Source organism: Alexandromys fortis, unplaced genomic scaffold, assembly GCF_014885135.2.
Source record: "Alexandromys fortis isolate MF-2015 unplaced genomic scaffold, M_Fortis_MF-2015_v1.1 scaffold_24, whole genome shotgun sequence".
In the NCBI taxonomy this organism is placed as follows: Eukaryota; Metazoa; Chordata; class Mammalia; order Rodentia; family Cricetidae; genus Alexandromys; species Alexandromys fortis.
In genome coordinates this window covers 6928018-6955754 of record NW_026067906.1, presented here as the reverse complement: position 1 = coordinate 6955754, position 27737 = coordinate 6928018, and the positions used below count along the sequence as shown (strand labels likewise).

The 27737-nt window shown below is 38.9% G+C and overlaps 1 protein-coding gene across 1 annotated transcript in view; it reads left to right on the top strand.

Annotated features, from left to right (window-relative positions):
• The window catches only part of Mettl25 (methyltransferase like 25), a 101429-nt gene extending 73932 nt beyond the window's left edge, over positions 1-27497 (top strand). The window contains exons 15-19 of the transcript XR_007590614.1: positions 2367-2626; positions 3842-3949; positions 14420-17029; positions 26223-26298; positions 27101-27497. The gene's annotated coding sequence lies outside the window, so the exon portion shown is untranslated. The remainder of the gene's footprint in view (positions 1-2366; positions 2627-3841; positions 3950-14419; positions 17030-26222; positions 26299-27100) is intronic.
• The last annotated feature ends 240 nt before the right edge of the window (positions 27498-27737 follow it).

Sequence of the window (27737 nt, the reverse complement as noted above, 5' to 3'; positions counted from 1 at the left end):
TGCATGGTATTTAATACTTGTGTTAGTTAAGTGTCCTAGAGGGACAGAAATAGGAACTTACTCATGTTTATAGCATTGATTTAATAGGGAAAAGTGTGTTCTAAATTCTAGTCAAACAACCTGCAAATAAAGTTATCTACATTAAAAGGTGGAATATTATCAAAAGAAAGACAAAGTTTTATAGCATTTTTGCTGGCTGAGATAATTGTCTTTTAATTAATAATCATTTGGAGGAGGACTAGGGAATTAAACTCAGGGCCTTAAATGTACTATACCAGGTGCTGTATCATTGAGCTATATTCCCCAGGTTAATATTCATTTTATGTTAATTTCTGGCCTTTATGTTCTGTAATTTCTGTCTCAGCATTTATATATAGGCATAAATAGAGGCTTAGCACAAAAAAACTTAGTTCCATATTGTATGTATGGATAGATTGTTCTTTGGTTTGTAGTTCTCGCCTGAGCACAGATGGTGGTGGTGGTGATGTACTTATACCCTTTTAAGCCTGCATATTAACCCATCATGTCTTTCATGAGGCGTGAAGTTTCATGTTTTCCTAAAGGGCTGTGAGTTTAAATTGATTATTCTTGGGGTTTTCTTTTTCTCAAATTTTTGTTATTCTCTCTTTTTTTGAGTTTCTTACATTTTTTCAACATGTAAGAAAATTTATTGTATAAATTCTTCCCAACTTTAGCTCATTGCTTTAAAATCACCTGAGAATATTGGAGACAGAGAAGGAGTGGGAGGGGAGGGAGTAGATGGGAAACGAGAGAGTGTTCAGAGAAAAGGAGGGAGAAGAAACTGCGGTCAGTATGTAAAATAAATGAAAAAATTATTTAAATAAAATTCAAAATGGGAAGAGAACTGAAATAGAAATTGTTGCCATATATTATTTTTAAATGTCTATGGCCAAGAGATGTGCTCTTCCAAAAACCCAAGCCAGTGTCTAGACTAAGTTCGCTACAGCGGATTCTGTCTCTAGTATTGGAGGAGATTGGAATAGATAAGAACACGTGTGAGATGCCTAGACTAAGTCTAAGTATAACATCTAAAAATAAACTCTGGCACCAGTCTGTCATGCTGTCACATTGGATTACATTACCCAAAAGTCACTAGTATTTATTACCCAGAAACAAGTACAAGGCCTAAAGCACAACCTGTTCACAATGACAGTTTGCCAAACGAATGTATCATCTGCTTCAGTCACTTCCTAAATATGCTATAGGAAGTAGTGTTTGATGGTGTCACAATACCAGCAAATGAGCTTTGTTTAGACATTGCCAGAACATTATATATATATTAGCTCTGGTTCCCTGGAAAGTTCCTAAGATAGGTATGTCATTATGACTGTATATAGATGAGAATGGATAGAATTAGTTCTCATCAAATACATCATTCTGGTTTACATTCAACCTATAAACAATTTTGCAAATAACCATCTGCCAGCCAGCAAAAGAAACAACATATAGACAGACTAAACAATTAAAATCTGGAACACAAACAGACCATGTGGCTTCCATTAAAAATCATTAGTAATCAATAAACATCAATTCTTAAGTGCAGTCTGATGCTCTTTTTGTTGATTTTCTGTATAGGTAGTGTTTCAACTATGGTATGCCGTTGGGGAGTTTCTTTTCTGGTCTTGTTTATTTGATGTTCTGTATGTTTGTATCTTTGCATAGTTGGAGGAAGTTTTCATATATGATCTTGGTGAAGATATGCTCTATGCCATTGATCTGGGATTCCTCTCCCTTATCAAAGATTTGCTCTGCTCATGGTGCTCCAAAGTTCTGCATATTCATAGGAAACTATAGATTTTTTTTCCTATTCTTTGCTTGTGTTGTTTAATTCCTCTATTTTGCCTTTGAGACCTGGTATTAGAAAAGAAATACTCTGCAAATGAAAAGATTAGCAATTAATAAAAACATCCTCATAAATTATTAACACATCCCAATGTTAGTTATTAAACAACTAAGAAAATTGATGCAACTTTGATGAAACTAGTCGTAAAAGGATGCTCAAATGGAGTATCATGAATGAAAAAATGTGTTGTAGATCCAACATGAATCAGAAAAACATATTAGGAATAACTTTTCCCCATGACATTTAAACGTTATATAATTTTTTGGAAATGTTTCTTAAGAGCAGACTGCTTCAAGAAGATCAAGTTGTTAATTAACACATAGCCATTTATTTGTAGCCACAATCCTTTATTGACTCTCCACTCATCAGTAAAAATACTGTGCAAAAATTGTGTAATTTTTAACCACTGTTTGTTTATTGGCGAGGGAGGGATCTAATATTGCTGTTTAGCTAAATTGGCATAGCAACAAATTACGTTCTAAATTCCTGTGCTTATTCACAGACAAAAGATATTCTCAGCCTTAATCAGAGAAGCTTCTTGCAACACCCCTGAAGGATCAATAAACATGGTAGAAAAGGGAGAAGAAAGAATGTAAGACCCAGGAGATAGGAGAAGGACTGGCCATCATGAAGTCATCCAGCTGTTCCTACTGATACTGGTACAAATTGAGTCCTCCTAACAGTAGCTGTGGATGGTGAAGGGACTCACAAGGCCCTGCCACTTGCAGCTGTGGATCTGTTGTCAACAATTCTCTGTAAAAGGTAGAGAAATAGAACCCAGTTTTGTACCTACTCATGAGTCCACCAACCTCTGATGATTAATTCTAAACACTGGGTCACACAGATGGCCCTAACCTTTATGGATTATGAAACAAAATAAAAGCGATGAGTGTAAGAAAGAAATTAGTAAAGAAAAAGGGACTATCAGGAGTGAGGGGAAATAAAAAAAGGTTAGGAAGACCAGAATTCATTATAAATATGTGTGAAATTGTCAAAGAATAAAGTTTATTTAGTAGAAAAGACTAAGCTTAACACTAATGATTGTGGAAGAGATTTGAAATCTGTGATACTTCCCAGTCTTCAAGAATCCAATCATGGGCACACGTAGAGAAAGTACACAGGAAAGCTAAGATAATGGCCTATTCATTAGATAATCACCTTGGGGAGTCAAGTGAGAAACATGCTTTATAAGCACGTAATATTTTGCCATGAGCCGTACTCTAGAATATTTTGCTTTACCTTGTGCTGGCTGTTTTTTACTCTCCCTGAGTTGTTTTTAAAATGTGCTCCATAGAGTAACTTGTCTTTATGAGGACTTTTAACAAATAATTTGCTGTGTGAACTGCTTACTACTCTAGCTAACTAATGACTAAGTCCTTAAGCCTCCACAGATGGATGGTACTTGGCCAGTGGAGCTGCTGCCTGCGTGTAGGAATTTATTAATTGATGCATTTATCTCAGTGGGTTCCCTCATTAAACTTGCAGCTGTTCTGTCAATGGAAGAACTTTGTCAAATTTTTAGTATTTTTACTAGAATTTTCCAAAGTACAATCCAGCCTAAGAGTATTAACAGATTTCAGCATAGAACAAAGCATCATGGATTCAAATCTCGTGGGAGGAAACGCCTTTAACTCGTACTAAGGCAGTTAGAATTGAACGTGCTGACTTGTAGAAGAGCAGAGAATGCCACAAGTTCCCCCCTTACTTATACCACACCGCTTTCCATTTGGCTAGCATGGGATTCTGTATACCCCAGTTCATCTGACTGAACTAACAGTGCTCACGTACTCAGAGTTGGCTGCCCTTTCCAGAAAAAAAAAACAAAAAAACAAAAAAACCTTTAGACTTATAATATTGCTGTTTCACTTAGAAAGAGTTGATTATTTCTTGCTCTTCATCACTTTTGGTGTAGGAGGTCCTTTTGTATTTGTGTTGCTTTCATTGGTTAATAAAGAAACTGCCTTGGTCTTTTGATAGGGAAGAGCTTAGATAGGCGTGAAAAAGAGAATTCTGGGAGGAAGAACTCAGGGTGGCAGTCGCCATGAAGCTCTTGCCTGAGACAGATGCTGGTTAGCATCTTTCCCGGTAAGTCATGACCTCATGGTGACATACAGATTATTAGAAATAGGGTGAATCAAGAAGTGAGAGTTAACCAATAAGAGACTAGAGCTTATGGGCCAAACAATAATTTAATTAATACAATTTCTGTGTGGTTATTTCGAGGGTTAAGCTAGTTGGGCGGCCAGGAGCCAGGCTGGGGGATGTGGCCCACTTCTCCTGCTACAACTTTTCCATGTGATTTCTGCTTCTTGTTGTTCTAGAGCTTTCAGGTGGGCTGTTAAGTTGCTACTGTGAGATTTATCTCTCTGTCCCCCCCCCCTCTCTCTCAGCACTTAGTGCTATGAGCTTGCCTCTTTAAACTGCCTTCATTGTGTTCCATAAATTTGAGTATTGTGTGCATTCATTTTCATTCAATTCTTGAAAGCCTTTAATGTATTTCTTAATTTCTATCTTGACCTATTTTTCATTCAGTAGAGAGTTGTTCAGTTTCCATGAGTTTTGTTTCTGTTGTTGATATCTAGCTTTTAACCCATGGTTGTCTAATAGAATGCCGAGTTATTTCCATTTTCTTATGTCTGTTTGTATTTGTTTTGTACCCAACTTTTTGGTCAGTTTTGGATGGTTCCATGAGGTGCAAAAAAAGAAGTTGCATTCTTTTGCTTTTGGGTGGAATGTTCTGTAAATATGTTAGGTCTATTTCGTTTGTAACATCTGTTAACACCAGCATTTCTCTGTTTAGATTTCATTGGATGGTCTGGCCATTGCTGAGAGTGGAGTATTAAAGTCTCCCACTATCAGTGTGCAAGGGTCAATATGTGATTTAGCTGTAGTAGCGTTTCTTTTGCACATTTCAATACCCTTGTGTTTTGGGCAATGATGTTAAGAATTGAAATGACATCTTTATAGGTTTTCCTTTTGATGAGTATGTAGTGTCCTTCCCTATCTCTTATTAGTTTTAATTTGAAATCTATTTAGTTAGATATTTAAATGACTACACCGGTTTGCTTCTTTGGTCCATTTGCTGGGGATATCTTTTCCCAACACTTAACCCTGAGGTAATGTCTATCCTTGATGATGAAGTGTGTTTCCTGAATGCAGCAGAATGGATTCTGTTTTCACATCTATTCTGTTTGTCTGTGTCTTTTTATTGATAAAATGAAATTGTTAATGTTAAGAGATATCAATGAACAATGATGTTGATTCCTGATATGGGGGTGGTGGTAAGGTGCTGTTGCATTCCTGTTATGGTAGTGGTGCTGGTAGTAGTGGTAGTGTTTGCGTGTATGCACACACGTGCAAATGTATCTCCCTTCTTGATTTTACTGTTCTGAGACTACTTATTCTATGTATTTTCATGTTTGTACTTAACATCCTTGGTTATCATTTTCCTTCTAGCACCTTTTTTTAGGGCTAGATTTGTAGATGAATATTGCTTAAATTTGACTTTATCATGGAATGCCCTCTTTGGTTCTGTGGTTCTTCATAAAGAACCAACGTTTCTTTTTTTATTGTAGGACCATTTTAGTTAATGAATCCTTTCATTGACAACTCCGGGCCTATTTTTCTGGTGTATCAATGGGCACTATAAGTAGTCATTTTGTTCCCTGTGTCAGGGAGTTTTCCCTTGTCTCAGCATTTCAACCTATTCTGGGCATGGAGCATGGCATGGTGTGTTTCTTTCTGTGACTAGTTCAAACTGACATTTGGGGCCTTGTCATCAGGGCCCAAGAAGGCTGAAAGGCTAGCCAAAGATGAGGGAATTCAGACAATGGGGCACTCCTCAGAAGCATCAGCTTTGCAGACTCTGTTGGAAAGAAGGGAACATTCACATCAGCTGGACTGATGTATATTAGCTTTTAGCAAGTCCAGGGCTTGCAGTCATTCAGAACAAGTTGTGGTCAGCACTGATGCTTAGACATGTCTGCCAGTCAAGTGGAAACCTATTGAGATAAGTTTAAACTAAGAACAGAAGTCAAAAATTTATGTACTTAAAGGGAAATAATACATTTGAAACTTTCAGTTCCATATTGAAATCCATATTATAGATAAAAGCAGATAATGCATCTCTGTAAACAGCAGGCATGGACTCATACCTTTGAGTCCTAGCAAAAACTAAAGATTTTGGTTAGAAGCATGTATAATTTTCTTCCGTCCAGAGAGCCAGGTATGGATTGGACAGAGATGTCTTTGGCCTGATGAGAAACACCTTTAGTTCATATTTACATGGCAACCAGAATAAATCTAAAATCTTGATCTTGTGAACCACCAAACAGAATGTCATCATGGCTCTATCGGCTTATCAGAACTATACCATATAAGGGGGAAGAATTCAGAAACATTTTCCATATTTAACCTATATTTACATCTTAAATCATTTTTAGACCCTCAAAGCTTATGAGCTTTTATTTACTCAGACCTTTATATATCTTAAAACATTTTTTAATCAAGAGACTAGTAGCTTTAGAAAAAGCAAATATCTATAACGTGAGTTAACAAGCTGGCTTTAGCTTTGTGGAAGGGTCTGGATACCTGATGCTGCTAAACTGACAACATTATGGCTGGCCTAGCCACTAATATTATCAGAGATCCCAGAAGATAAGTAAATTATACCTGAGTACAGACCAAGAAGCTTCTGAATCTATTAAAAGTGACAGGGACCAGAGTCCAGTTAGCCATACCCCAGGTCTCCATAGCATTGGAGGCAGAAGTATCCAGAACAGCAGTCTTACAGTCTTAGCCAGGCCCATAAGGTGATTTTTTTTTTCCTGTGGACATGGAAAAGACTGACCCTATTTTGTCTAGGCAAAAGTGGTGCAATCAATTGTCCAATATTCTGCTGTTTGTCCACAGTCTGGACTGGGTCCTGGCGGCAGGTGTTGTACTGGGGCATCTCGCCCAGTGGTCAGTGTCATCGTACTCCAGGGGGGATATCATCGTGTCCCATAATCTTCTTCGGAGGCCTTGGATCACTGCTAGGATCTCAGAGTCTCTGTCTAATATAAACTTTTCAATCATTATTTTAAATGCCATATTCTGCAGATCTCTGAAGTATGAGAGTTGCCTAGGTATATATGATTGGACAAACTTTCTTTCTAGTTACTTGTTTTAAGTTTGACTTTGAAAACATATACAGAGACCTAAATAAAGATTATCCTAATAATTAATTATATCAGTACTTTAAGGATGACTGACTAACTTGTATTTCCTAACAGTCTATAATAAGTTCACAGCTTTTATAAGACTAGAACTTCACATTCTGTCAGGTTTAGCCTTAAAAAAAAATAATGATTTTGAATTGAAGCTAATAAAGAGTCACTCTGAGGGTAAAAACAGAACAAGTTTGTATCCAGCTGTTAATGCTGTCTCCTGGGAAGGAAAGGAAAAGGTTCCAGGGTGAAATGGGAACAGGAAGGAGCCTAGGGGCTAGTATTGCCTTTGACAAGTTCTAAGGCACTATAGCCAGTCTGTTAGGGGAGGGCCACAAGTTCCTTTTGCCAGAGATAAGGAGGGCGACACCCTTTTTAGGAGTAGGAACCTGAGGGAATGGAAGCTTTATCTGAATGTCTGGCATAGGAGCAATAGAAAACAACAAACTTTTAATTGAAGTTTCTCTTAGTATCAGTACAAAAAAATTTATATGACTCAGTTCATCCAAAAAGTTTAAGCTTAACAGAATTAACAAAGACAAGGAGGCTAGACGTACATCCTTATTTCTAAAGAGACCTTGAGTAAAGACAGACATTTTGAAGCCACTGATTCTCAACTTTTTTTCCTTTATTTATTTATTTATTTATTTATTTATTTATTTATTTATTATGTATACAATATTCTTTCTGCGTGTATGCCTGAAGGCCAGAAGAGGGCACCAGACCTCATTACAGATGGTTGTGAGCTACCATATGGTTGCTGGAAATAGAACTCAGGACCTTTGGAAGAGCAGGCAATGCTCTTAACCACTGAGCCATCCCTCCAGCCCTTTCTCAACTTTTTAATGTTATTTACAACTGCAGTTTTGTCATTTTTATGAATCTTAATGCAAACATATGACATGAAGGTGATCCTAGGATACCCCTCTAAAAAGTTTTTTTTTTTTTTTAACCACCAAAGGATCAAGACTTAATGGGCTGAGAAACTGTTTCAGTCCTTTGACCTCCTTCAAAGATTCCTTTCCCCAGCTCATCCCATCATCCTAGACTCCGTTCCCAGAAGGCATTTCTGGGAGAATGCCAGTTGAACCAGCCAGGGAAACAGGCATGCTAACTCAAGAGAATCACCCTTCTTCCTCTCCTCCAAACCTAACTGTAATAGTTGAAGTAAAATGCTGCATGTCCCTGAGTGACAGCAGTGGGCAGCGAGTGATGAACCACACCGCAGGTCCTTAAGCCATGGCAAGCAGGTCCCAGACAGGAAGCCATGTGGCAGGTGAGAGACCAAGAAGGAGACCATGCAGAGTGAAGTTGGATTGAAGGTCTATAAAAAGTTATAGAGGGTCAGAAGGGGAAGCAAACTATATTTGCTGTGCTTTCTCATACCTGCAAATACTGAACATGCTTGTTTTGTTGAAAAGTTTGTCTTTATAAGTTTCCTGGCAAGCATGGAGCTGAGACAAAATGGTTTGGGTATTTTTGCTGTCTCTGCCACCCATGACTACTGTGGCCATTTTTATGGGCCTGACCTCAGAATTTATGACTGAGCTCTGGTTACTGGATTTGGGCTAACAGAAATTCAGATGACTTTTTGGTATGGATATTGTTCAAACTGTTTTATGCTGTTCTTTATTGAAAAGCTGGCTCTAAGAGTTGGATTATGACTCTTCCTTCACTCGACCCGTGCTTACTTAAGTTTCCTCTGTCAGTCTGTCGGTCTGAGCTGGTAAGCCTCTCTGTAGATGCAATAATCCAAACCAAACCAGATCAGACCAAATTAGAAAAGGCCCAGGTTTAATGGATGCCAGTCCCCCCCCGGGGGGGGGACGGAGAGGGAGAAAAGGAGAACCATCAAGACTACCAGAGAGGAAAAGATGAGACCACATGTTTGTTCTCTGGGGGGCAGTTTAAATAGGCTGTGGGAGTGGTCACTTTTTGGAGATGGGGTTTGGATTGAGACAACTCCCAGGGGAGGTGACTTGAAATGGAGTTTTCCATCCAACATTCCAAAATGATGCCAGGGGGCTGAGGTGATGCTTCCAACCAGACACTTACTACATTAGCTCTTACTTTAAAGGTGATGAAATAGGAAAATCCCCTTATCTTTCTTTTATTACAAAAATTAAAGCTCAGTATTATGGAGCTTTGTTCAGTTAAGAAAGCAAAGTAGTGACACAACGTTTGGGAGTCGTAGGAACCTCGCGGAATTACAACATGCACATCTAGTGTATGCTCTCATTTTAAGATCCTAACTTCCCTGCAAAATGCTCTCATGAAAGGAAGAGGGAAAGGTTGTAAGAACCAAAACAAAATTGCTATTATAGAAAGATAGGAGACAGGAAGTCAGGTCACTACAGCCTTTCAAAGATCACGTGACAAATATTAAACTCCAGCAGACTGTTTCCCATCTCTGAGCTGGGCACTGTGATATCTGCTTCCACACTTATCTTCATCTGTCAGCCCCCAGAACAATTGACTTTTATAATGTGTACTCAGGATGTGGATTCTTAACATCGAGTCACTGGTTTCCATCCAGGAAGGATGCAATAATATTTTAAATATTTTAAAATGTTTCATCAATTCCCCATTCACTCTAAGGATTTTATTCATCTGGAAAGTATGATTTGAATGTCCAATAGCTATCTGTGTGTGGTAGACTTCCCTTTTGTTTTCTTCCCTTTTTAAAAAAATTTTCCTAATGTCTAAACCTTGCTAGGCCAAATAAGTAAAGAATATAGTTTTCCAAAACAGAGAGACAAAAATCATAGAAATGTGTTTTCCATTGAAATTGGTTATTATAAGAAATACACTTGTAATCTTTTAGGTTAGTGTTTATGATCTTAAAAATATGATTACGGGGATATAAATCCCATTGATTCCAAATACAGCATTTTAATTTTACAGTGAGTAACACATTCCATGTTTGGCTTTTATTAACTCAAAGTATATAAGTTATTATTAGAACTTTACAACTTAAAGATAAAAGTTTTAGCCTGAGGCTACTTTTGAATGAATTGACTACTAACAACTGTGTTAATTGTAACTTACTGTGGAAGATTATGAAAACAAAGAAACTTCTTGTCCAACATTAATTTTAAAAGAATTCTTAAAATAATTACTAAAACTAAACCTAACAGTATTGGTAATTATTAAAAACTAAATGCTTTCAGGCTTTACATATATACTCAAGGGTCATCAAAAGACTGAGAGATTTTGTGAAGCGATCTATTTGTAAATGAAATTTGAAAAGCCCAAGGCAGTTTTCAAAACAGAACTCAGTATGACCTCAACTTCAGTGTTCCATGTTGTGACCTCAAATTCAGTGTTCCATGCTATGACCTCAAATTCAGTGATACATACTATGACCTCACCTTTAGTGCTACATGCTATGACCTCAACTTCAGTGTTACATATTACAACCACAACTTCAGTGTTCCATGCTATGACCTCACCTTTAGTGCTACATGCTATGACCTCAACTTCACTCAGTGTTCTATGCTATGACCTCAATTTTACTGTTTAATGCTATGACCTCAACTTGAGTGTTCATGCTATAACCTCAACTTCAACGTTACATACTCTGACCTCGACTTTGGAGTTAAATGCTGTGTTCCCTAGGTATCATTACTAGTCTGTATTGCCTTATTGAAAATGTGGAATCAGAAGCCTTACCTCAGAGTCTACTCAATCAGAATCACCATTTAAAGGAGACGCCCCCCATGTGTTCAATCTCTGAGAAACACAGACTTAAAGTAGTTCTCTGAGAAAGCTTTATGCTCAACACAAAGAGTTCTACCTGACTCCATAGTATCTGTGTGTTCCAAATCTAGAAAGCTTGCTAACCTCATGGGCTCAACACTCATCCTTCCCTCTTGTTAGGCACTATCAGAGAACAGATACAAAAATGGCCAGAGTTAGCTAGCGACCATTTACCTTCAACTGATACGCTTAGCAAACATTGCTCAACATAGTTAATGAATTTTGGATTTAGAATTGTATTTTATAACCACTGCCCCTCATTGACTGTGGCTATATCTTTTTACTATAAAGGAACTAAGATTTGGGAATAAATCATGATAATGGTATGTAGTTACTGTCTAATTTCTAAAAAGTAAGTATTGCAACTTGGAAAACATAATTTATTATTAGGTGTTTATATCTTTGCTGAACTCTACACATCACCTGCTGGGCTTTTCCTGTTTTGCGGCGAACTCCCTGACCAGCAGGAAAGAACAGCCACCAGATGAGGATTCTTCTCAAATCACGCTTTATTGGAGCCTCTTGGTTGAAGGGAGAGCAGAAAGCAAGGGGCCCAGAGCGCTGAGCTGTAGCTGCTTATATAGGGAGTCTGCCTAGCAACCTTTGATACTTTAACTGCTTTTCTGGAGACCCACTGCAGGAAAGAAAGCAGGGGAACATCCCTGTCAATTACAGACCACAAGTAAGTTCCCCTGCCGGTCAGGGGAAGTGTGGGCAGCTAGATCACAATAACTCATCCTGTTTTCTTTTGGAAGAACTGCAACCTTTATTATGGTATCAAGCGAGGCTGGGGCCAAATGCCATCTTGTAATGGCAGCCACTCAAATCAGCTCCCAGCACTGTTTGTCTTTTCATACTCATAACTGTAGCCAACAGTTGGCATTGAAATTGTTACAGAATTTATTAAGAAAATTGAGAGACAAAGATCAAATTACCTTGACATATGAGGTGGCATTTTTACAAGTCTATGAAAAACTAACAAGGAAATTAGCTCTTGACTAAAATGGTTATGGCATTTAAAACTGCATATATCTCTCTTCATTTAAAAAAAGGCAAAAATTACATTTAAATTACTTACTGTTCTTACTATGGAGCAAATAAATACTTGTATTTGTTTTTAGGTATGCATTATTTATATTTGCCTTAGCACTGAACATATTGTTTTGTTTGTAGTCTTAATCTTTAAATTTCTCTATTATCTGGGGGTGTCCTGGCAGTGAGCTGCTATTCACATGAGGTGAAGGGACAACATTTTTGAGTTGGTGTTCCAGGAATCAAACTCAAGTCGACAGACTTGCATCTTCTGGGTGGTGGCAAGTACCTTTACCCACTGAGCCATTCCATTGCCCATTTTCTGAGTCTTTCATTTAACATGTGTAGCAAGCATTTATTTGGCTTTATACTGCTGCTGTGATTACAGTTTTAATGACTTCATAAGGTTCATCCTAATGAAATATATTCTCCTTAGCCAATGTTTTATTTTTAGACTTGAAGTAGGTTGCTTTAAACTTCTTGTCACTATCTAAGACTGTTGTGAGTACCTTTTAACCTAAAGAATTATTTTTTTTTCTGCCATTTGGGCACCCAGCAGATCTATTCCCATGAGTTACATTTTTTGTATATTATTAAGTAGGTGCTCCTCTCTCCCCATCCAAAAATAGCCTTTGAAATTGAAACTTATTTATTGGTTCTGCTCATCTTATGAAGGCACTGATGGTTGAAAACAAGATCCACAAACATCTTATGAACTTCAAACCTTTCATAGCATCCTATCTAGATATTTGTGCATAAAATATCAGGAAATATAAAGAACTGATCTGTTAATGGTTTGAGAAGCAACAATTTACATACTAAAGTCTTCTACATAAATGTGCCCAGAAAATTATTTCAAATACCTTCCCTACTGTACACTAATGGCCACTTTGCCAGACATATGTATGTTGCTTTCTATGTGCTCAATATAGCTTAAAAAAAGCCCATAACTTAAGATACTGTAAACTGTTTTCTCCATCCCAAAGAAACTACTTCTAAACTAGAATATGCAAAGGGTATAGAGTTCAAGTGAAATTATGAAAGATTCAGAAGCCTAATTTAAACAGCATAATAAACATCTTTTTTTTTTTTTTTGATTTTCGAGACAGGGTTTCTCCGCAGCTTTTTGTTTGTTTGTTTGTTTGTTTGTTTTTTGTTAAACAGCATAATGAAAAAAAAATTGCCTTGCTCACTTGTATAAACTAATAGATGTCAAAAATGGCCACCAGGACAGCAAAAGAAAAATGTGGCCACTTTGGTTACAGGTTTTACAGAGCCCTCATATGCAGCCCTACAGTGTTGTATAAGCTCTTCCCGGCAAGCAGCACATGCCATTTTTATTGACAGTTTTGAAGGTCTTATTCTAACTGATGCTACCCCTTCCAATCACCACAGAAGCGTATTATATGTTAGCATGATTCCATGAACCACTCTCTCTGAAGAATCTTCTCAGATGACCCAAGCTGTTTAAACAATTTCAGAGGTGACTCCAATGGTAGATTTCTGTTGCATACATGCATCCCGTCCCTGCAATGTCCCTGGCAACAACTCAATATATAAAAGCTTTTAAATGTTCCAGTGGCATGGTGAATTATGAGAATAATGCCTGTTAGATATTTATTAGGTGCTTCCTCTGTGATAGGCACTACTCTAAACACTCTACATTTTTTAACTTTTATGATCCTTCGATCCTAAGAGGAAGGGTCTATATTATTTCTGTTGCTTTGCTCAGGAGGAGGTTGAAGCGCACAGATGTCAAGCAACTTGCTCCAAATAAATATAGGTAGAGAAAGATAGAAAATTAAGAAATAAGTGTCAAAGTCAAGGCTTCGGACCTAAAAATCTAACCATTTGACTATTAAAGATGCTGTCTTATTCCTTAGTTATTTGAATGCTTTCTGTGCTGTTCTTCTGACCTTTTCAGTTTTACTATGAGAAACATAAGGATTCCCTGGACATGTGATGTTAGAGAACATAACCAATTGATGATGCTCTGTGTCCTGCCTCTAAATAAATACAACTCATGAGTTTCCAACGAGATAGAGCTGCTTTTGTAGATGAGTAGGATATTGCACTTTATTCTTAATGCAAACCATTAAAATATCTTATTAAAGTGAAGGAAAAGGTATGCGCAACTGAAATCACTTGTAAATCAATTTTAAATTTCCGTGTGACATAATAGACATTTGCTTTAAATCTTATGTTAGAAAACTGAGAGTTAAAATCATTTTATTCCAAAGTTACTTAGATTAAACTTCAAGATTCTACAGCTAGGAGGTGGTGATGCGTGCCTTTGATCCTAGCACTTGGGAGGCAGAGACAATCAGATTTTTGAGTTCAAAGCCAGCCTGGTCTACAGAGCATGCTCCAGAACAGCCAAGATTACACAAAGAAATCTCAGTCCCATCAGAGAGAGAGAGAGAGAGAGAGAGAGAGAGAGAGAGAGAGAGAGAGAGAGAGAGAGAGAGAGAGAGAAATAATTACATAATAAACTGTTCGGAAAGTCCACAATCTAATTGGTGCACTGGTAATCTGTTCTCATTCCCTCTTTTATCAGCAGGAGTGACTGCTCCTCCTCTTCTGTCCTCCCTCTCACTTCACTGCACATCCTCTTGGTGATCAAACTTAGAGACTCAGATTAGGCTTTGAACCTTCTCCAGTTCCCGATAGCATCCTCTCCAGAAGAGGACTCCATGACTTTGAATCTTCCTACCACCGTGTACAAGCCCAATCCTGTGAGAAGTTCCCAGGAATTCCCCTTCATATCTTTTACTTTCTCTTGAGTATATTTTTTTCAGCCTCCGGAAGGTAAGTAAATCTACTATAAACTACTACTGTGCTCTGTTGCTCTTAGTTTGATGCACTGCATATGTGTCTAGCTTATTCATGTAAATAGTCCTAAAGCTCTCCTCCACATAGTAATTTGGGTATGCTGACTTGAGCAAACTGTTTAGGTATTCAGATTTACTAGTCATTAAGGATCGTAGCACACGAATGATGATTGCTTACCAATTTAAAAAATATTAATATGGAAATCGAAATTGAAGCTAGTGGAAGACGAGCATGCATCATAAAAGGTATGAAAATGGAGAATGAGAGAGTGAGTTCTGATGGCTGAAGAACCCAAGCAGGAAGAACTGATGGAGAAGGACAATAACAAGAAGGCTGAGAAACACACAGATGTGAAGCAGGAAGACTTCCCCAAGTCCTCCAGAGTGACCAACTGGTGGAAGATGAGAGACCAAAACCAACCGGAAAATCTCCTTCGGAATTCATCACTGATCCTTCTCATATTTTTAGAAGTAGAAGCCACATTAAGTAGATGAGGAGTTAAGTAGGAAATCAGCTGCTTCAAAAAGAGATAGAATCATCTAGAAGAGACAGCGTGAGGGTTCTAATGATTACAAGTGAGAGTTTCAAGAAGAATGAAACTGATATATCTTGAATTTTAATGTTGTCTCTTATTAGATGTGTAATATTAGTCAGACTTCCTAACTTCTTTATACCTATTTCATTCCTATTAACTAGGCAGAAACAGAGCTAGGAAAGGGAGAAATCTGTTATTAAGAATTCTTTGCAGCCGGGCAGTGGTGGTGCATGCCTTTAACCCCAGTACTCAGGAGGCAGAGGCAGATGGATCCTTGTGAGTTCTAAGTCAGCCTGGTCTACAAGAGCTAGTTCCAGGACAGGCTCTAAGGCTACAGAGAAACCCTGTCTTGAAAAACCAAAGGGAGAAAAAGAGAGAATTCTTGCATATAGAAATCTCAAAATATTAAATAGGTAAATACTATACACAACCATCACATAAACATGAAACAGCATGGCGGCAACACAGGTGTGGAAGTCTACTAATCCAGTTGGTGTGAAGGTAACCAGAGACATTAATGAGTTTTGAGAATAAGGATCTTTAGTGTCCTTACTAAAGAGGTATATTTTTTTCTAACCCATGAGGATTCACTCAGGAAATACTAATAGTCCTATAATTGGCATGTTTAAAATGGAATATTCCTGTCAATGCTACCTTCTCTCTCTTCCTTTCAATGAAAGGTCATTTCCACCCAAACCCAAAAATCATTCTAGAATTCTTCCATTAAACATTAAATCTGGTTCATTCTGCTTGCTCCATGTCTTTTGACTGCCACTCCTTTCGAAGCCCATGCTAAGTGTCTACATCCTGGGCATCCCAACGACTCTTTTGTGTTCTTTGGCATCTGGCTCCTAATCTTACCTATTGACTGACATCCCATGTCTTAGAAGGGGGCCCAATAGTGCTTTTAATATTTTACCTTACGCAATCATTAGTTGAATTATGACATTTTCATTCTTAGATAATCATTGTGCTGATTATCTAAGATTCCACTGATTCCATTCCTCCCCTGTAATAGGAAAGCTACCCCCAATGTGCCTTTGCATCATGCATGGTGGGTGTTTGCATGTGTGTGTGTGTGTGTGTCTGTCTAGATTACACAAGAGGAAACATGATATATTTTTCTAACCTCTCCCTTAACATGTCTTTTTCCTCCCTCTTCCATCCCTTCAGAGTCTTCAGGTCCCTTCGTTCCCCAACAAAGTTCTTCTTCTGTGTTCATATCATGCAGACGGATAGATGGATGGATGAAGAGATAGATGATAGACACATGGCAGATGTTTTAAATCAAGATTCCTCATATGACAAAAATGTGCGAAAGTCTTCAGGGTGACATTCAAATCCCCAACAAGACTTCCCCTGGCTACTTCATCAGCATAATCTTTTGCTGCACCCTATCTGACGAGATTTTTTCAAATTACCCAGAAAATTTTAATCATTGTTACCGCCATCTGGATTCTGTTCTCTGAATCCTGTTCCAAAAAGGGCTAACGTCCCTTTCTCTTGCTGTCAACACTTTCCTACGCTGTCCTCAATATTTATTATCCTTCCTCCACATTTGGATCACTTTGTTTTTATTATGTCTCCACAATACTCTGCGCGGTGCACTTTAGTGCACTTAATTTGAAAACCTGTGTGTTGGACCTGGAAAGGCATAAAATACGCGATGTTATTTGTTTCGTCCTCTGCCTGGTAGTGAAGGCATTCAGAAGAGCCTCATGAGAAAGGAAAGACATGAGGATACTTGACCCTTTGTGGAAATGAAAACGTAACCCATTCCCCGAAAGAGCAGAATGTCAGGTAAATCGCGTCATGACATTGTGTAAGTTTCCATTTTATTCACAGTTGAATGCCCCCCTCCCAAGCCTTCTCACTGGCTACAGGAGCGGTAGCATGCTCCTCCTCAGAAACTGTCATGTTCTGTGAGCAATTAGAAGCAGAAACACAAAGGCAAGCCCTTGGTTTCCCTGATGATCCCTAAACAATGGCTACAATTCCTGGACTAAATAGAGACATCCCTCAGCCCCAAAGACTTCCTGGTGCTCTCGCATAGTTCACAAGACAACGAGAAGTGGGCAGCTGGGCTTTGTTCCATGGGGATAAAGGACAGTGACCCTGTCACAGAGGTCTGGTCCAGGGGACTCCAGCAGACAGGAGGCAGAGAAGGCTGTCATAGCTTTTAGCAGAGGCGAGGAGTCAGTCACGAATTGGCTGAGAGGACACTGATACCGCTGGGCTTGCGAAAGCACTGTAATGACGCTGTTAGCAGAAATGTATCTCACTAATCATCTCTGCTTGGATATAACTCAGGACTTATTTAATCAGGAGCGGGAAAGGATACCTCTGCTCTGGCTGGGCTCTTCTCAAGTGGGTGATTGATGGAGAAATTGGGCCTGCGTGTAATCACCTAGGCTTTCCAACCACTTGTACCCGTGAGTGTACAATCGTACACCACCCTTAGTTACAGCTGTGAGGGCAATGAATTCAAGCCACAGGCTGAGGAAGGAAGGGCCTTGCAAAAAAAAAAAAAAAGGCTTCTCTGACTTAGGGCTCTTCAACTCTACACAGTTTTTGGGGAGAAAGAGCTGAGAACAAATTTCTGCATGCCTGATTAGAGTGGTAAATGGAAGAGGGGGCAGTATTCCAATCAAGCAGGACTGTGCTTTGGCGTCTACATCTTGAGGCTTTGTATTGTTTTTCTCCAGAGAACTCTAGAAGAGGTAGGGAAAGCAGTGTAAAATTCCTCCTTTGGTCTTTCTATGCCCAGTGCTTCTTCAGGCAGAGTTAATCGATGCTTGCACGTTTCCTCTGTGTGAATCAGTCTCTCCCAATCCTACTTAATACCTTCCCAGTCTCCGGGCTAATGGACCTCGAGTTCTGTGCAAAGCATTTCCTAGGGTTCTACTGTCACATCACCCACCGTGGATGACGAGGAGTGAGGACATCATCTGCCACGTTCCATGGTAGCTTGCAGGCTGACTGTTCCTCGCAGGCCTATGTTGTTAGCAGGGACCCACTATGATTCTGTCAGCACGTGGTTGAACTTGTAAGAGGTATAGCTAAGCATAAACTCTCTGGATGCCTGGTAGTGTGCCCTTGGAGGATCATGGACCCCCGACTTACTGTTCATGTTTCTTGCTTTGCAGCCATGAGCTGAACACTTTTGTTTACCAAAAGCTCAAAGCAGTGGGGCCATTGAAATCATGCCCACGGACTCCAAAACTGTGAGCCAAAATAAACCTTTTATCTGTATAAAAACTTTCTTCAGGTAGTTCATCATAGCAATGAGAGCTAGTACCACTCTACCTCTAGGAGAACTCATTGGCTCACATAAGTAATGACCTGTCAAGGTTCACTTGTGTATCATGTTTACACCTGCAGATTCTGACAGGAACCCTTGTTCAGTCTCACGTAGTTGTTTACTAAATGTATTAAAATACAATAAAGCAAAAAACACCTTGATTATTAAAATCATTTTTATGTACTTCCCAGAGTGTACGACAAACAAAGCAGTTAACCTGGAAGATGGGCATGCTGATGCTCAAACTGCTTCTGTGCCATGGACTTTGTAACCATCCATGGATACCTCTGTATTTCTTCTCAGGCAGTGTTTTACACAACTAAGCTATAGCCAACGGAAACTAAACTGGACCTAGAAGAAAGTGCAAGAGAAAATCTTTCATGTCCTTTGATTTTAAAAATATTTATTAGACAACAAAAATCATAATAAAAAACTGAAAACGGCTGGACAGGTTAGTACATACCTTTTATCTCAGCACTGGAGAGGCAGAAGCAGGTAGATCTCTGTGAGTTCAGGCCAAACTGGTCTACATAGTGAGTTCCAGGCCAACCAGGGCAATATAGTGAGAACACATTTTTTAGAAAAAATAAAGATGTCGGCTCTTTAACAGGCCCTAAGACAAGGAAAAATCTAGGCCACAGATTATTTTTAAAAAATATTTCCAAGTGGGTCTGGCAAGATGGCTCAGTGGTTAAGAGCATTTGTTGCTCTTACAGAAGACCCAGTTCAGTTCCTATCACCCACATGCTGGTTCATAACCATCCTCTACTCCAGTTTCGGGGGTTCTAACACCCTCTTCTGTCTTCTGTCAGCACCTGGCATGCATATGGTGAACATACACATGTACAGGCAAAGCGTTCATACGCAAAATAAATAAATAAATGTAAATATTGCAAAGCACACACAAAAATTATCAGTAATATTTTGTCACTAGGGCTAAATTACCTTACTCAAGAATTCAACCTCGGGATTGGCTTTCCCAACACCAAATAAAAGATGTTCATATACAGTCTAAATACAGAAGGAGCAGATGCATTGGCTCACTGTCTTACAGGATTTGTGTGCTATTTAGAAATTGGATTGCTTTGACGAATTACTTGTTAGCCAGGAAAAGCATTAAGGGATTATTTGTCTGCCGTGATTTTTAAACTTTTCCCTAATGATAAACTCATTCTGAAAGAAGAAGGCGGCCAAAGTCGTTTTACTTGGAGAGATACAATTTCATCCATGTCAGAAACACCAAAAGCATGAAAAGGGAGTACACTCCAGTTTTCAATTTTGTCATTTAAGTCTTATGAAGAGCAGAACCAAACAATTTTAATTCGAAATAGTCAATATTTCAGAATTCCCTCAAAAAGCCTGTCATTTTAAAGACTTGCAGCCTCCTATGGGTGGGGTGGCTGTAAAGCTCACTCTTCGTTTTGAATCTTCACCTCCCAGTCCGCTCCGATACCCACTCCAGGACTGTTTGAGGGTGTTGCCAATGGTGCTGCCCTAGTTAATTGCTCGTGTGTCCCACACGCTTTGCTCTAAGGGGCCGCTAGATTATTTCAAGAAGTTCTTTGCAAATAAGTAGCATTTTCTCAAAAAAAAAAAAAAAAACAGAAAAGGACTTAAATTTCCAGGTAAATTTTCTTATATGTCAATGGAACTAATGCTTATTTTCAATGAGTTTCTGTGAATCTATCAAATTGAAAGAATTATTTCTTGCCTTTATGTATTTTCAAAGTATTGGCATTGTGATAGTTTTTTTTTTGTGAAGTGAGGAATTTAATTCATCCATAGAAGCATGTTTTATGTATATATTTAAATATGTTGTAAATATATTTATCACCATAAAGATCAATAACTAAGTGTATGTTTTAACACCTATTTTTCCATTTTTCTTGGATATTGTATCGTTAGTTACTATTTCCACATGAGAGCTATTCAGTTGTTTGATTTGAACTCCTGAAGTACAACATACTCATTGCTGCCCATATGAGAGTATTTAAATTTCCTATAGATTGTTATAGTTTCCTATAGATTGCTTAAATAAAACTCCAAATTCAGATCTTCACTAAGCAAAATATTGCGAATACTAATACAACTACCTTACGTTGACATCTTATTTTCTGAAGCCATGACTTCCTTTTAATTATTAAATCTCATAATCAACAAGGCAAAGCAAAATAAAACTCTGTCTTGGTTTTCCCATATATTGGCAATGTGCCTCAAGATTCTATTTTCTTTGTATTTTTATTTTTATATGCATTGGTGTTTGGCCTACATGTCTGTGTGAAGAAATTGTATCCCTTGGAACTTGAGTTACCAACAGTTGTGAGCTGCCAGGTGGGTGCTGGGAATTGAACCCAGGTCTTCTGGAAGAGCAACCAATGCTCTCCACCACGGAGTCATCTCTCTAGCTCCCTCTAATTTATTCTGAAGCCTATCTTGCATTTTTATTTTATTTTGCAGGTTTTTCTTAATTTTTATTGGTTCCAAAACACTTAACATTAATCTAAATTTTTGAACCCTGATCTTGTTAGAGCCCACATCAAGTTACAAATCACCAGCCTGTAGTGTTTAGTAACTCTCTCATGTGTCATAAATTGGCCTATTTTAGTAAACCCAAACTGCTTAATATTACTGATTACACATTGGATTGAAGATGGGATAGAGGGGATAAACTATTCCCCAAGGTCTTGACATTGGGTTTTGATTACTTAGTTTCACTAAATTTGCTCCTGCAGACTCAGGTTTACTTTGTTCTTTACGGTGACAAATTAAGGGTATCAAGACATTAGAATCTGACATGCCTTTAATGGCTTCACAGAACAATGAAGGCTGGAACAATGCCAAGAATACTGAAGGCTACGATCCAAAGGAAAAAATTAATGACTGAATCCATCAAGGAAAGAGTATCCCACATCTGAATCCCTGGCCACAGCCCTGTTTTTTTTTTTTTTTTTTTTTCTACTATCTGAAGAATTTGCAGCCCACAGCTGGTATTATTCATGAGCACAACTCTTTGTATATACATCAAAATTTCTGGAATCTTCAAAGCCAATGTCCCCTGTTCCTTTTAATTAAGAAGGGAAAAAAGTTACACTTGCTAATTCTCAGACTTCCCCATAGTTAAGAAGTTCTCGATGTCTCCGGAGTGGAGTCATATAGAATACTGGTACCTGGCATTCACTTTCCAAGTGGCCAAGACCACGTAGACACCCAGTGGAGATCTGTGGATGAACTCATCTCAGGCTTCCTGTACTGCAGGATCTGTTCCATCCATGTTCACACAAAGCCATCACCAGCTTTTTAAAGCGTTCCATTAGGGAGAACTTGGACTTAAGGATTCATGCTGGCGTCGAGGTAGAAGGGGCACATATCTGTTTCTGGGAATGAGGCATAGCTGATCCTAAAAGACACACCTCAGGGGCATAAAAGCACATAAGAACAAAAGTTCTAAATTTTCCACTTCTAACTAAGGAAAGACTTGTATCTTTTTAACATAGTGTTAAGGAGAAGAATGTGCATATATGTATATACACATAGACACATATATGTGTGATNGTTCCCAGGCCGCTCTCCCTACCATTGGCTTCGCCCCAGAGGCCCCGCCCCCAGTCCAGCTCGCCCTCCCGTTGGCCTCATCTGGCTCGCTCATATACATTTCTAGTTTGTGTTTAGTTTTGTTTGTCACAGTTTCTTATGGAGCCCAGGATATCTTGGACTTGTTATGTAGCTAAGGCTAGCCTTGATCTTATCATATTGTCTCAGGTTTCCAGTTCTAGGATCATGGGTGAATGTTACTACGTTGACTGAATTTCTAAATATTTTAAACCAAATGTTTAAATAATTAAAAAATGTTAAAGACAGCTTTGCCACGATACAGTATGAGCTGGCCTCAAACTCTCTAGCCTCTTGCTCATCTTGAGTGCTAAGGGTCACAGGCATAGACCTATTATTTTTAACAAAATCTCAATCATTCAATTTGATTTTACCAATAAAGACTCGGGGGTCAGATGCTGGGGTGAAAGTCTGCTAGCTTTCAGAGAGGCAGAGAAAGGACTCAGCTTTCTTCCTCCTTCTTAGATGATGTCTCAGAAAACTCCTTCTCCCATGCCATCTCAAACAAGATTCCTCAAACTCAATGTCTGTGCATCTCTTTCTGCATCCTCCTGAATCCCTCCTATTCTGTCTCTCTGTTTTTTTCTTAATCAGCCTATGTTTACTTCCTGTCAACTGGTTGTTTGCTCTGCCTCTTGACCTATGGTTGACTTTATTTATTCCTGCTCACAATATTCAAATAGAAAGCTCTAGGATTGAGAGTGTGCTATGGCTGTACCACATCACAGCTAGAAACAGGTTTTTCCAGTAAATAATGCAATCTCAGGGCTCACAGTGTGATCAAATATCCTACAACGTAACACCAGTATGTCTGACTTTAAACATCAACAGAATGTTTGCAAACTTACATTCCACACTTTGTCCTTTTAAAGTCTGATTGTGGGGTTATCAATTGAAGAAAAGAGCTAAATAAGTAAACCATGGTCATATATCCATACATGAGCAAAAACAATGGCAAGTTAATTTTATCAGCTCACCCTACTGTGTCGGATGCTTTAAAGGCACAAAGTATGTTAAAAAATATATCTTCAAATTGAGGATGATCTTAGAGTGACAGAAAAGTAGTAAAAGGAGAATTCCCACACATGTCTTATCTCAGCGTCCTCCTCTTTCTTCTCACATTCCTTGGATGCCTTTGTGAGTGCTAAGAAGGCCTTGTTGGAATATGAATGTTAGCTCAAGCCCTGAGTCTCACTAGTTTCCCAATAATGTCTTCTCCTGTGTAACAATCTAATTGAGAATCCCACATTGCACACAGTTGTGCAATGCTTTTAAACCGGATCTACAATTCTTAATTCACAATCCTGTTTTTGCTTCCATCTCTACATTTAGTGCAGCTGCGTCCTTTGGAGAATTGCTTCTGAGTGCCAGTGTGCCATGCTTTTCACAGTCTCGACTCCCAGGCAGATCTCTAAAGACAACTTCTTCCTTATTTATGACACTATATATTAAAGAACTAAAAATATTCAGTATAGTGCCTACTCTGTGCAGAGTCCATGAACTCCAACCAGAACACATAAATGTCAAATTTGAGTAATAAATTGTGATTGATTTAAAATTTCCACCCAAAGTACTGTTTTTCTAAATTGATGTTCATGGAAAATATAAAATATTGCTTATTAAAAAATGCTTCCTATGGGATCTGAAGATTCTTCAGTTTGATTTTCAGGAGAATGCCTGAATAACTTAAATACTTTTTCAGATTGTCAGGATGATTAATTTTTTAAAAATATTTTGTTTCAGTGATTTATCATTCAGAATTGCGGCACTCCAAACATTGTGTTTTACACTTCATATAAACAAATGGCATTTTTGTTTGTTTGTTTTCTGGTTTTTTTTGGGGGGGAGTATTTTGCTCCAAGTTGTTTTCAATTTTTAAAAAGATACTTTATTCTGGGACCACTAGTAAATGTTCGTGAACCATTATATTCAATAAGCAAGCCTTATATGATTGGAAATTAAATAAGGAAATAGATTATAGTTCCAATAAAAATCATCAAGATATTCCTGGAAAAGTGACAAAAATATGCTTTTAAGTTAAGAAAAAGCACTTCTCAGTGTTGTGGGTCCCAGCAAGGTTGTCTGCAATAATAGGAAGCAGGCATGTTTTCTAACAAACACGAGGGGGTTATTAGCCTTGTTGATGTCCTAACTGTCTTCCAGGGGAGACAGCTTCTGAAAGAAACTTTAGAGCGCTCATCAATCAAAGATGATTGCAAAGATTGTCATACGCTTACAGGATACCCAGGATTCTCGTTCTAGGTCTCCATCTAGTGAGCCCCTGTAAAGGTCTTGGAATTGAGATGTCTTAGAAATAAAAATACTACAGCACAGATTAACCCTAGTAGCCTGTAGTCTTTAGTTGTTCTGCCAAGAAAGGAAGTTTTTCTTTTTAGTATTTGAATTAACTTCTGAGTTCATAAATATTTGGGGATCAAACTGCAGAGATCAAGAGTATATTCATTTATACAATGTCAGTCAACGTAGAGATGAGTCCCTGGCACATCCAGGGGACCCTGCAGCCCAACTACACATGATCAACACTCATTACACAACTGCTTTCTCCAAAAAAGAAGCTCTGTGTCTATTGTGCCGTCAAGAGTAGGAAGAGTGGAGGCTGGAAAGATGGCTCAGGGGCTCCAGGTGTTGCTTGAAAAACCTCACCTGGAATTCATACGGGGAAAGAGGAAAACTGATGCCTTCAGGTTCTTTCTTTCTCTCTCTCTCTCTCTCTCTCTCTCTCTCTCTCTCTCTCTCTCTCTCTCTCTCACACACACACACACGTGCGTGCACTCTTTAAACGAGAGAGAGAAAGGATGGTATTCGTCCTTTCTCTCTGTTCCTGAAATGTTGAAACCCTGAAACTAGGTGTCGCACATGGGCACAGCTGTGTCACAGTACCGTGGAATGTGAATTTCATAAAATATCACAGAGACACACTCTCCTTTTCACTGATTGTACTCAGCGGAAAGCTGCTCTTTGTTTTTTTGGGGGGGTGTTGTTTGTTTTGTTTCATTTTCACAACTATTCATCTCTGGGACCTAAATAACAGGTGGAAGATTTTACTCAGGGAATTTCATCATCTGGGGATTTTTGCTGAAGAATAAATTGATCTGGGCCCCACTGAGTATACTGAATGAAAATCTGTTGGGTGGTGGGTGGATGGAATCTGTACAGTAAAAAAAAAAAAAAAAAAAAAAAAAAAGGCCCTCCTGGTGTGTTTCTAGGGACCACACTTTGAGAAACACCCTGTCTTAGTTAGGGTTTCTATTGCTGCATTGAGACACCAAAAGGCAGGTTAGGGGAAAAGGGGGTTTATTTGGCTTACACTTCAGTGCTGCTGTCCATCACTGAAGGAAATCTGGACAGGAACTCAAACAGGCCAGGATTCTGGAGGCGGGAGCTGAAGCAGAGCCCATGGAGGGGTGCTGCTTACTGGTTTGTTTCCCTGGCTTGCTCAGTCTGCTTTCTTGTAGAACCCAGGACCCCCAGCCCAGAAATGGCACCACCCACGATAGACTGGGCCCTTCTTCATTGTTCACTAATTGAGAAAACGCCTTAGAGCTGGAACTTATGGAGGCATTTCCTCAACTGTGGCTCCTTCCTCTCTAATAACTCTAGCTGTGTCAAGTTGACACACAGACAGGTCAGTCCACACCCCCAAAGCCTTCAGATGAGTATGGACACTCTGTCTCCTTTGACATGTCTAGAAAAGATTTATGAAGGTTATGTAGAGTAAGCCACATATTGCAGAAGTGAATTGGAACACTTTTTGACATAAACGACTTATCTTTGATTTATACATTCTTTTATTGTTATCACCAAAGTTTCCTGTCCATACAGCTCATTCATTTCTCCTAATCTCTTTGAGTTATGTGGTAGCAGTCTGAAATCACCCGACAATAGCTAAACACTGAAGAAATCTCATTTTAACATTTTGGAAATGTAGTAACATGAGCTTACTTACTGGTATCTTCTTTATGATAACCAAACAAACATAATAAAAGCCAGAAGTGGCCTCCATGTCCCAGGGAACAATTCTGCTGTCTTTACTTACAAAATGATGCTTCTTTTGAAATGCAGTGCCTGTGAGTTACAGTTCTAAGGTGAAGGGGAGCTAAGAGATACTGACAACAAATTCAGCAAAAGCAAAATGCAGGTGAGAGTTACAATATTTTTTAAAAAATAAAAATAAAAAACACAGGCTCGAGAAATAGCTCAGCACTTAAGAGCACTGACTACTCTTCCAGAGGGCCGAGGTTCAACTCCCAGCACCCACGTGGAAGCTTTTGATTGTCTGTTAAATTCTGTTAAATGCCAGTCCCAGGGAGCTGACCTCCTCCTCTAACCCTCTCCAGCAGTAGGCACACACATCGCTGTACACAGATATATAAGCAGGTAAAACTACCTCCCACACACAAGTGAATACGTTGATAAATAACACATTAAAAAACACACTGGTAGATCCAAAAAGATGAACATGGGATGTACTCACTCATAATTGGTTTCTAGAGATAAATAAAGGTCAGTGAGTCTATAATTTGATCTCCTAAAGAAGCTAAATAAGAAGGTGATCCCAAAGAAAAACATATAGCTATCCTCCTGATTATGGGAAGTAGATAAGATTGCCGGGCAAAAAAAAAAAAAAAAAAAAAAATGGGATCTTGGGGGTGGGGTGGGAGGGGGTAAGGGGAGATGGGGAGAGAAAAGTGAGAAGGGGAGGTTGGGAGGAACTTGGGAAACGGGATGTTTGGGATAAAGGAAGGTTGGATAGGGGAGCAGAGAAGCACATATCTTAATTAAGGGAGCCATCTTAGGGTCGGCAAGAGATTTGGTGCTAGAGGGGCTCCCAGGTGCCCAGGGCGATGTCCCCAGTTAGTTCCTGGGGCAGCTGAGGTCAGAGAACCTGAAATGACCCTATCCTATAGTCATACTGATGAATATCTTGCATATCACCATAGAACCTTCATCTGGAGATGGATGGAGATAGAGACAGAGACCCACACTGGAGCACCGGACTGAGCTCCCAATGTCCCAAGGAGGAGCAGAAGGAGGGAAAATATGAGCAAAGAAGTCAGGACCACGAGGGGTGCACCCACCCACGGAGACAGTGGGGCTGATCTATTGTGAGCTCACCAAGGCCAGCTGGACTGCGACTGAAAAAGCATGGGATAAAACCGGACTCTCTGAATATGGCAGACAATGAGGGCTGCTGAGAAGCCAAGGACAATGCCACTGGGTTTTGATCCTACTTCATGTTCTGGCTTTGTGTGAGCCTAGCCAGTTTGGATGTTCACCTTCCTAGACCTGGATGGAGCGGGGAGGACTTTGGACTTTCCACAGGGCAGGGAACCCTGACTGCCCTTCAGACTGGAGAGGGAGGGGGAGAGGTTTGAGGTGTGGAAATTGGTTTTTGGGTTGGTAATTGGTTGTTGTTTTGTTGTTGTAATTTTTTTTTCAATAAAAAATTATATTTAAAAAAATAAAAAAAAAACACTGGTAGTATTCATTGTTTCAGAAAACTAAGACTAAAGATGGGAGAAAAGATTATTTAACTTTCTCTTTAAATGTATCTTCTCTCTCTTTCTCTCTCTGAGT